Genomic DNA, 10453 nt, shown 5'->3' with positions numbered 1-10453 from the left:
AAGGGGATTTGCGGTTCCTCGGGATGAAAGGGGATTTGCGGTTCCTCGGGATGAAAGGGGATTTGCGGTTCCTCGGCAGCTAGGCTGTTTTGGGATCTTTGAGGTTGAGGAAATTCTGGGTTTCAGGTAAAGGAGATTTGGACCTCTCATTAAGGAGTTTTAGGGTCTTTGACGCTGAGGTTATTTGGTCCTTGAAGCTGAAGGGGTTGAGTTTTCAGGCTATTTAGGTTATCTGAGGTTGGGGAAATTTGGTATCTGTGGGTGAGATATTTAGGGTTCCTCAGGCTGAGGGATTTGGGGTGCCATAGTGTGAGGGGAATTGTGGCTCCTCAGGCTCAGAATGTCTAAGCATTAGGAGATGTTCCTCTGGGTGAAGGGATTTGGGGTCCCTGAAGTACTTTGGGGGTTTCCTGCTGAGGGGATTTTAGGTCCCTCAAGATGGCAGAATTTGGGGTCTCTTGAGGCTGAGAGGATTTGGAGCTTCTCGGGGTCAGGGGATTTCGGGTCTCCCAGGCTAAAATTTGAAGGTCTCGGGATGAGGATTTATGAGGGTTTACAAGGGTTTCACGCTGCACGACAAAGGCTCCCCATGCTCTTCACAGTCTCTCGTGCTCTCCTGCCGCGTTGTTCACCCCGGCCGGGCGTCCTCTCAGAGCCCCTCAGGAGACGAGCCGTGCTGGAAGGCGACGCGCCAGGCTGTAGAGCTGTCAGCCAATCAGCGCTGAGACCAAGGCGAGCCCGCCATTCGGCAGTGAGGAAGTGCTATATGGGCGGGGAGTAGGGCGGAGCCTTGCCTGTCAGTCACGGGCACAACCCGGTTTTGGGCTCAGGAGGTCGGGGAGGGGCCTGGCTCTTCCCGACCTTGGAAGTCCCTCGCCACCCCGCGGGGATTGCGTGTAACCATCTGTAATCCTCCTGTGCGCAGGCGCAATTTCTTCGAGGTTTTATTACTTGTTTTTCCCCAACTCCGGTGTTTGCGACTCAGCCGGGAGGCGGGGCTGCTCCTCAGGTCCCTCCGCAGGCCTGGGTCTTCTGAGGGAACACTGTGTCTTTTTGAATTGCCAGAGCTCCTGCACTGATTCTCATCTGGGAGGGTTGATGTTCCTTTAACTGTGGTGTAAGTTGGGTATTGTTGGGTATTGTCAGCTGACTTCGTTTCTGGATGCTTCAGAGAGCCAGGGTTCTGTACAGGACCCTTACTTGTGGGTGAATTGTGCTTGGTTTCACAGATGTTGTATTAGCTGGCCAATGTTGGTGTTGTAGTTAGGGCTGTGACCCAAGAGATGGTGCTTAAGAGGAAAGGTTGCTATCTCCGGCAGCTATGCTGTTTTGTACTTTGCGGTTGCAGGCGTGCTTTGCGGTGAGACGGGAGAGCGATAGCCCTTTACCAGCTCCTGGACCTTGGTGGAGCCTCCTGTGATCACTGGCGCCTGCCCGCGTTTCTTTTGTTAAGTATTCTGGGCTGCGGGGCTCCCTCGGCAGAGACTGCATAGGTCGCCCCCTTTCTGGACTGGCTCTCTGGAGGGAGGCGTACCTCGATCCCTCGCTGCCCAGTATCCCAAATGTCTCACCTCTCTCAGTGCTCTGGGAGTGGCGGCCCTTCCCCCGTTCAAGTGCTAGCCACAGATCTCCCCCTCGGTATCCCTAGCTACATGCCACAGCCCTGGGACACCAAGAAGTCCTGTGGCTTGGGGTTGGGCTCTGGCTGCGCTGGGGAATCCAGTGTGCTCCTGGATCACGGGGAAGGTACTCAAGTGGAGCGATGCACTCAGGCTGGGCTGCAGAGGCTGCGCTGTGCACCTGCTCTTGCAGAGTGGCTAGGCATGGACCCTGGGAGGGGCCAGTGGGCAGGAGGACTGGCAGAACAGAGGCACCCAAGTCCCACGGGGAAGTTGCCCCTGCTGTCTCCTGGCTCAGAGGTCAACTGCTGCCAGAGTCTCCTGCAAGGAGATAGGAAGCCTTGGGGAATTGGCGTCTGTATTAGTCCATTCTCGATATGATAGAAAGAAATACCCAAGACTGGGTAATTTCTAATGAAAATAGATTAAATTGGCTTATTGTTCTGCAGACTGTACAGGAAGCATGATGCTGGCACCTGCTTGGCTTCCTGGGAAACTTACACTCACGGCGGAAGGTGAAAGGGGAGTCAGCCATACTGACTCCCCTTTCTTCACATGGCCAGAGCCAGGAGGAAGAGAGAAAGGCGGGGAGGTGCCATACACTTTTAAACAACCAGATCTCACTATACGGTTCCAAAGAGGTATGGTGCTAAACCATTCGTAAGAAGTTTGCCCTGTGATCCAATCTTCTCCCACCAGGCCCCACCTCCAACACTGGGGATTACATTTCAACATAAGATTTGAACAGGGACACAGATACAAACCATATCATTCCATTGTATGGAATGCTACCATATAATCATTAACTCAAAATAAATTAAAGACTGAAATGTAAGACCTAAAAGTACAGAACTCCAAGAAGAAAAAAATAAAATCTTTATAACATCGGAATGAGCAATTACTTCCTGTATATGACACCAAAAGCATAAGCAACCAAAGCAAAATTAGATAGATGGGAGTACATCAAACTTAAAAACTTTTGTGTAGCAAACGAAACAATCAACAGAGTGACAAGGCAACCTATATAGAATGGGAGAAAATATTTGCAAATCATATAACTGATAAGGAGTTAATATCCACAAACTTATAAAAAAAAGTCTCATAATGCTACAACAACAACAAAAAAACTTGATTAAAAAATCAGGTGGGGTGCAGTGGCTTATGCCTGTAATCCTAACATTTTGGGACACCAAGGAGGGAGGATTGTTTGAGACCAGGAGTTTCAGATTAGCCTGGGCAACATATTGAGGCTCATCTCTACCAAATTATGTTTTTTTAATTAGCTAGGTGTAGTGGTCCATGCCTTAAGTCCAAGCTACATGGGAGACTGAGGTGGGAGGTTCACTTGAGCCCAGGAGTTCAAGACTAGCCTGGGCAACATAGGGAGACCTCAACTCTACAAAAAATTAGCTGGGTGTGGAGACACTTGCCTGGAGTTCCAGCTACTTGGGAGGCTGAGGTGGGAGGATTGCTTGAGCCCAGGAGTTTGAGCCTGCAACGAGTTACGGTGACACTTTTCCATAAAGTCACAGAAATGGGATATCTCTTCAGACTGGCTTCTTTCACTTAGCGATATGCATGTCAGATTCATCAATGTCTTTGCATGGCTTCATAGATCACCCCTTTTTCTTGCTGAATACCATTCCATTGCATGGATGTACCCAACTCGGTTATACATTCACCTATTGAAGGTCATCTTGATCCCTAAAAGTATTTGGCCGTTATGAAGAGATCAACTGTACACTGACTTTTGTTTGGACTTAAGTTTATAAAGTGGTTATCTAAATACCTAGTAGTTAGCCATGCACAGTGGCTTATGCCTGTAATCCTAGCACTTTGGGAAGCCGAGGTGGGTGGATTGCCTGAGCTCAGGAGTACGAGACCAGCCTGGACAACACAGTGAAACCCCATCTCTACTAAATTACAAAAATTAGCCGGGTGTGGCTTTGTGCACCTGTAGTCCCAGCTACTTAGGAGGCTGAGGCAGGAGAGTTGGTTGAACCCGGGAGGTGGAGGTTGCAGTGAGCCGAGATCACACCACTGTAGTCCAGCCTGGGCGACAGAGAGAGACTGCATCTCAAAACAAAACAAAACAAAACAAAAAAACAAAAAGCAAAACAAAAAAACAAACAAACAAAAAACCCCCCCAAAACCTATGAGTGCCTCTATGGTGAGAGCATAATAACTTTAATAAAAACTGCCATATTGTTTTCTGAAGTTGCTGTATCATTATGCATTCCACTAGCATTGAATGAGAGTTCTTGTTGAAACTTATCTTAATTTTATTTATTTATTTGTTTTTATGACAGAGAGTGCTGCTCTGTAGCCCAGGCTGAGTACAGTGGCACGAACTCTGCTCACTGCTGCCTCTACCTTCCAGGCTCAAGCAATTCTCCCACCTTAGCTGGGATTACAGGTATGTGCCACCAGGGCTGGCTAATTTTTTTTTTTTTTTGGTAAAGATGGGGGTCTCACATGCTGCCCAGGCTGGTCTTGAACTCCTTGTTTCAAGCAATCCTCCTGACTTTGCTTCCCAAAGTGATGGGATTACAGGCATGAGCCACTATGCCCAGTCTTCTGTTGTAATTTTTATTGCATTAAAAAAAAAGATTTTAGTCATTTTAGTAGATGCTCACTGGTATACCATTGTTGCATTAATTTGCTTTTCCCTATGATAAGTGCCGTGAACATTCTTTTGGATGCTTGTTTGTTGTCTTATATCTTTTTTAGTGAGGTGTCTCCATTTTAATTGTGTTGTCTTCTTGTTGAACATTAGAATTTCTTTGTATATTTTGAATATAAATCCTTTTCAGGTTTGTTTTGTAAATATTTTCTCTCAGTCTGTGACTTGGTTTTTGAAAATTGTAGCAGGATATTTCAGAGTAGATATTTCAAATTTTAATAAAGTCCATGTTATCAATTTTTTTCTTTTATGGACTAGCTTTTGCTATTGTATCTAAAAATTTTTCACCAACCCAAATCCATGTAGGTTTTCTTCTATGACTTTTACAATTTTATATTTGGAAATTTAAGTCTATAGATTATCTTGAGTGATTTTTTGGTTGAGCCATGAAGTTTGTGTCTTTGTGGGTAATTTATAAAGAAAAGAGGTTTAATTGACTCATGATTCTGCAGACTGTACAGAAAGCATGGCTAGGGTGGCCTCAGGAAACTTACAATCATGGTGTAAGGCAGAGGAAGGAGGCATATCTTATATGGCTGGAGCAGGAGGAAGAGGGTGAAGGCACAAATTCTACACATTTTTAAACAACCAGATCTAATGAGAACTCATTATCACAAGAACAGCAAGAGAGAAATTTACCACCATGATCCAATTATCTGCCAACAGGTCCCTCCTTCAACATAGGGGATTACAATATGACATGAAATTTGGGCAGGGACACCAATCCAAACCATATCACAAGTATAAGAGAAATGTGTTATCTTTCATTGCTTCAAGTATGTATGTGTGTGTTTCTTTGTTAAAAAAAAAAAAAAAAAAAAATTTTTATCTCTTGCCATGTCAATGGGGGACTCTATACAGCTACAATTACAGACCATATTTTAAGAGTTAGTTGTAAGTTTAAGATGAATGACACCTGAACCAAATGAAAATTCATACTTTCTCCAGGATTTTACAAAGTGTTAGAGGATAGTGATTTCAAATCAATCTCTTTAAGTGCAAACCGTATGCCAATTTCGTAAAAACCTGCATTAACGAAGCATTATTTTAAGGACTATTGGGAGATGAAAAATAAAGAATAAATTATCTTATTTCTTAATGCACTATTTAGTAGATGAAAAGACATACTTCAATAAATTCGTATTTGTGCTTTTTATTTTGCTAATTTTATCTTTATTTTTTCCAAATAAATAGTAATCATGCTTTTTAATGTGGTAAACAAAACCACCATTATCTTATATGTGAGATTCAATTTCTAAAGATTCAAAAACTTTAACTCAGATTTCAATAATGTTTGAAAATATCTTGTGAACTTTAAAGAATTGTGTGCAATTTGTGCAATCAATAACAGTGGGGCAAACTTACTTTGAATATTGCTTCTTTTTTTTTTTTTTTTTTTTTTTCTCACTCTGTTGCCAGGCTGGAGTTCAGTGGCACAATCTTGGCTCACTGCAATCTCGGCCTCCTGAGTTCAAGCAATTTACCTGCCTCATCCTCTCAAGTAGCTGGGATTACAGGCACACACCACCACATCCAGCTAATTTTTGTATTTTTAATAGACATTAGGTTTCACCATGTTGGCCAGGATGGTCTCAATCTCCTGACCTCACAATCCTCCTAACTCTGCTTCCGAAAGTGCTGGGATTACAGGTGTGAACCACAATGCCCGGCCCACATATTGCTTTTAAGTAACTTTGTTTTATATGAGTAAACTTCTGGTTTATTTATCCTGCAACTCACCATGAAAAATATCAATGAGATAACTAGAATATCTACTTTTCCTCATAACCAATTAGTGTGTATCCTAGAAGGATTAATCTTCCTGCAAAAACAAAGCCACACTAATGAACTTAGCGGACTCCACTTGAAAGAAAGAATAGGCATTACACAGAAGGGAGATTCAAGACCATTCTTTTTTAATCTTTTTACCTGTGGTATCCTCAGATGACCAAAGAGCATGTGAAGATATGATTAAATATGCTTTTGGTCATGATCCTCCAAACCTTCCTGCCAGCCAAAGCTGGAATTTTCTTCTAAAAAGGAGGAGAAAATTATACTCTCAGACCAAAATATTAAAAAGTTTCAATTGCAAATGGTATACTGGGGAGCATCTTGAGTACATTTAGGAAATAAAATTATCACTGCCCTAACTAAGGCATGAATGAAGCCACCAAAGGATGAATAATTATGGGTGAGTTTGGAGGGTCACATCAAAAGACGTAAGATAGAGGAATCAAAAGAACTTGGAGACCAATTAGATATGGAAGTTGAAAAGGAAGGTGTAATCGAGTATAATTCACATTTTCCACCATAGCTATTAACTAAGATGATGTTTCTTCAAAACAAATATTAAAGAGGTACATAAGCGTTATTTATTTTAAACACTTGCATAGTAAGTCTTTAGTACATAGTTGTACATAGAGGAAGACAGGGACCATTTATTTATTTAAAGCTTGTCAAGAATTCAGCCATGTACTTCCCAAATATTTACTGAAGGCAACTATGTACCAGTCAATGGTTATGGTTTGGATATAAAACAGGCAACTAAGTTACAGTTTCTCTTTTACTTATAGTGCTTGTATTTTACTTCATACTACATTCTTAATCAAATTGTTACCCAAATAAATTTATGTTAAATTCTATGAAGGAAGAATGTATATTGTGCTAAAAGTTCATAACTGAAGGATCCTCTGCTAGTGTGGCATGATAAAGGGTACAGGAAGCAATATTAGAACCAAGATCTGAAAGATGACAATACACTAGCCTACAGGATAAAATCAGTCTGATGGGAAGAGGGAGAGCAGGTGAAAGTATTTCACATGTCACCAATGTCATGGGAAATATAAAAAAAGATGAAGATAAAAACGTAAGTAGGAGACAGATCATATGGGTACATATAAATTTTATTCTCACTCAGTTGTATTACAAGCAGTGTTTTGACTGGCAGTATAATACTCACAATCACAGCTTATGAATGTCAGAAACTGTACACTTGTTTATAAACAACCATATGCCAACAAATAGAAAAACCTGAGGAAAATGGGTAAGTTTCTAGATACATTCAACCTACCAAAAATGAACCAAGAAGAAATAACAAACGTGAATAGATGAATAATGTGTAGCAAGTTTGTATCCATAGTAAAAAGTCTCCCAACAGAAAAAAAAAAGCCCAGGACCTGATGACTTTACTTCTGAATTCTACCAAACTTTTACAGAAGAGTTAATTCCCATACTTATACTATTCAAAAATATTGAAGAGGAGGGAATTCTTTCTAATTCATCCTATGAGGCCAGCATTATCCTGATACTACAACTAAACAAGGACACAAAAACAACAAAAAATAAAGGCTAATATCCATGAGGAACATAGAAGTAAACATCCTTAACAAGATACTAGTAAACAAAATTCAATAGCACATCAACAAGATAATACACCAGGATCAAGATAATTTATTCCAGGGATGCAAGGATTCTTCAATATACACAAATCAATAAATATGATACACCATGTCAACAGAATAAAGGACAAAAGTCATAAGATCATCTCAATAGAAGCATGAAGAGCATTTCATAAAGCACAAGTCCCATTCATGATTAAAAAAACTCTCAATAAATTAGATATAGAGTAAACATACCTCAACATAGAGTGCAAAGGCTTGGAAAATGTGCAGTCTGGTAAAGTGGTAGGAAAAATGAATAAATTTCTGCAGAAGAATTCAAGCCGGATGCTGAAATCTGCATAAGTAAAACGTAGCCAAATGTTGATAAGAAAGATAACAGAGAAAATGGGCATTTTAGAGACCTTCATGGCAGCCTCTCCCATTAGAGGCCTGGAGGCCTAGGAGGGAAGAATGGTTTCATGGTCCAGGGCCCCACTGTTCTGTGAAGCCATGGAACATGTACCCTATAGCCCAGGCACTCCAACTTTACTCATTACTAAAAGGGCCCCAGACACATCTCAACCTGAAGCAACAGAAGATGTAAACCGTAAGCCTTAGTGGCTTCCAGATGGTGCTAAGCCTATAGGTGCAGAGAGGGGAAGAGTTGAGGTTTGGGAGCCTCTGCTTAGATTTCAGATGTATAGAAATGCCTGGATATCCAGGCAGTAGTCTACTGTAGGGGTGGAGCCCTCATGAAGAACCTAGTTCAGCAGTTCAGAGGGGGATTGAGGAGATGGAGCCACCACACAGAATCCCCAATGGGGCACTGACTAGTGGAGCTGTCAGAAGTAGATCATCATCTGCTAGATCCCAGAATGGTAGATTCATTATCAGCTTGCATAATGTGCCTAGAAAAGCCACAGGCAGTCAATGCCAGCCCATCAAAGCAGCTGAGGAGTCTATACCCTGCAGAGCCCAAGGGGCAAAGCTGCCCAAGGTTTTGGAATCTTACCTCTTGCATCATTGTGGCTGGGTGTGAGACATGGAGTCAAAGGACATCATTTTGGAGCTTTAAGATTTAAAAACTTGCTCTCCTAGTTTTCAGACTTACATGGAGCCTGTATCCACTTTGTTTGGCTGATTTCTGTCTTTGGGAATGGGTGTATTTCCCCAATGCCTGTAACCCCATTGTATATTGGAAGGAAGCAATTTGTTATTGATTTTACAGGCTCAGAGGTGGAAGAAACTTGCCTTGCTTCAGGTGAGATTCTGGATTGTGGACTTTTGTGTTAATGCTAAAATGAAGTAAGACTTGGAGGACTGTTCAGAAGTGATAAATGTATTTTGCAATGTGAGAAGGACATGAGATTTGAGATGGGCCAGGGTCAGAATAATATGGTTTAGATTTGTTTCCCACTCAAATCTCATGTCAAATTTTAATTCCCCAGTGTTGGAGGAGAGGCCTTCTGGGAGGTGATTAGATTATGGAGATGGATTTCCCCCTTGTTGTTCTCATAATAGTGAGTGAGTTCTCATGAGATCTGGTTGTTTGAAAGTCTCTAACAGTTCCCCCTTTTCCCTCTTCCTCCTGCTTCAGCCATGTAAAATGTGCCTCGAACTGTGAGTCAGTTAAACTTCTTTTCTTTGTAAATTGCCCAATCTCCAGTAGTTCTTTATAACAATGCAAGAACAGACTAATATAACTTACTTGTTTGTTATAATATATCTTATATGTAAGGCTGATGTGTTGAGCCCTATTAACACGTTGAATAATCCCTTACTCAAAATCCCCCCAATGAACAAGCATATGTCACGTGGAACAAACATATGTCATGTGGAACAAGCATATGTCACTTAGAGTAAGCATATGTCCTGTGTCCATGTTATTTGACATGTAGATTATGAAAGATAGTAAGTTAAAACAACAAATCCTTGATTCTTCTTTACCAAATCTATTGTTTTTTCCTCTGGTCAGCTTGTTTATTTACAAAAAACTACCACATCAACCTCTCTACACCCATATACCTTTCTGATTGAAAAATGTTATGAAAAAGAAAATTATTTCTTGAAGCTAGGAAGACAATTGTATGTATCTCATATCTTAATGACTCATTTAAGGGTTGCATGTAAAGAACAATGTGCATAATCACATTCCAGTTGTCAGAAATCCAGCTGAAGTTAGGAATCATGTTTCCTTAATTGCTTTAAGGCTATGCTATTAATATTTTGAATAAGTACGTTACTTTTTAAAAATTTATTAAAGGATGAGATTATGTCATCTGTATTTAATAAAATAAGTATATTTAAATATTAATCAGTTTATAATTTCTATCATTATTTCTATTTTTATACCTACTTAAAGTATATATTTATATTACCTCTTTGGAGCATCTCTTTTACTAGTAGACATTTTACTCAGTTGAAATTTCACAAGCCAAATGGAGGATTTGTTGTGTTTCCTGTGTTGCCACATAACTCTTAATTAAAGATTTATGCATAGTCCATGGAAAGTAGAAAGCCTCTCGTTAAAATTAAGAATCATCACCCTCCATTGAATTTTGTCAGGTGCATAATGTGTCACTGAGAAAGCATTCTGATTCTTGTCAATGCAAATTTGGAAAGCTGAGAAATAACCAGGGGAAAAGAGAACATTCATGAATAAAGAGTAAATATAGCCATTTTTGTTTTATCTAGATTAGCAAAAAACTACATTAAATCACCCATATAGATAATTACTAAATTCAGCATCCCAAAACATTTTGTCATATTGA

The 10453-nt window shown here is 40.6% G+C and overlaps 1 protein-coding gene across 1 annotated transcript in view; it reads right to left on the bottom strand.

The window, feature by feature from the left end:
* PRDM9 (PR/SET domain 9) overlaps window positions 1-661 on the bottom strand; it is an 18964-nt gene extending 18303 nt beyond the window's left edge. The window contains 1 exon segment of the mRNA XM_023218222.1: window positions 558-661. The gene's annotated coding sequence lies outside the window, so the exon portion shown is untranslated.
* Window positions 662-10453: the final 9792 nt, after the last annotated feature.

The sequence above is a fragment of the Piliocolobus tephrosceles genome, chromosome 4 (genome assembly GCF_002776525.5).
Source record: "Piliocolobus tephrosceles isolate RC106 chromosome 4, ASM277652v3, whole genome shotgun sequence".
Taxonomy (NCBI): Eukaryota; Metazoa; Chordata; class Mammalia; order Primates; family Cercopithecidae; genus Piliocolobus; species Piliocolobus tephrosceles.
Note: the sequence above shows the minus strand (reverse complement) of the source record. Positions and strands in the feature narration are given on the sequence as shown.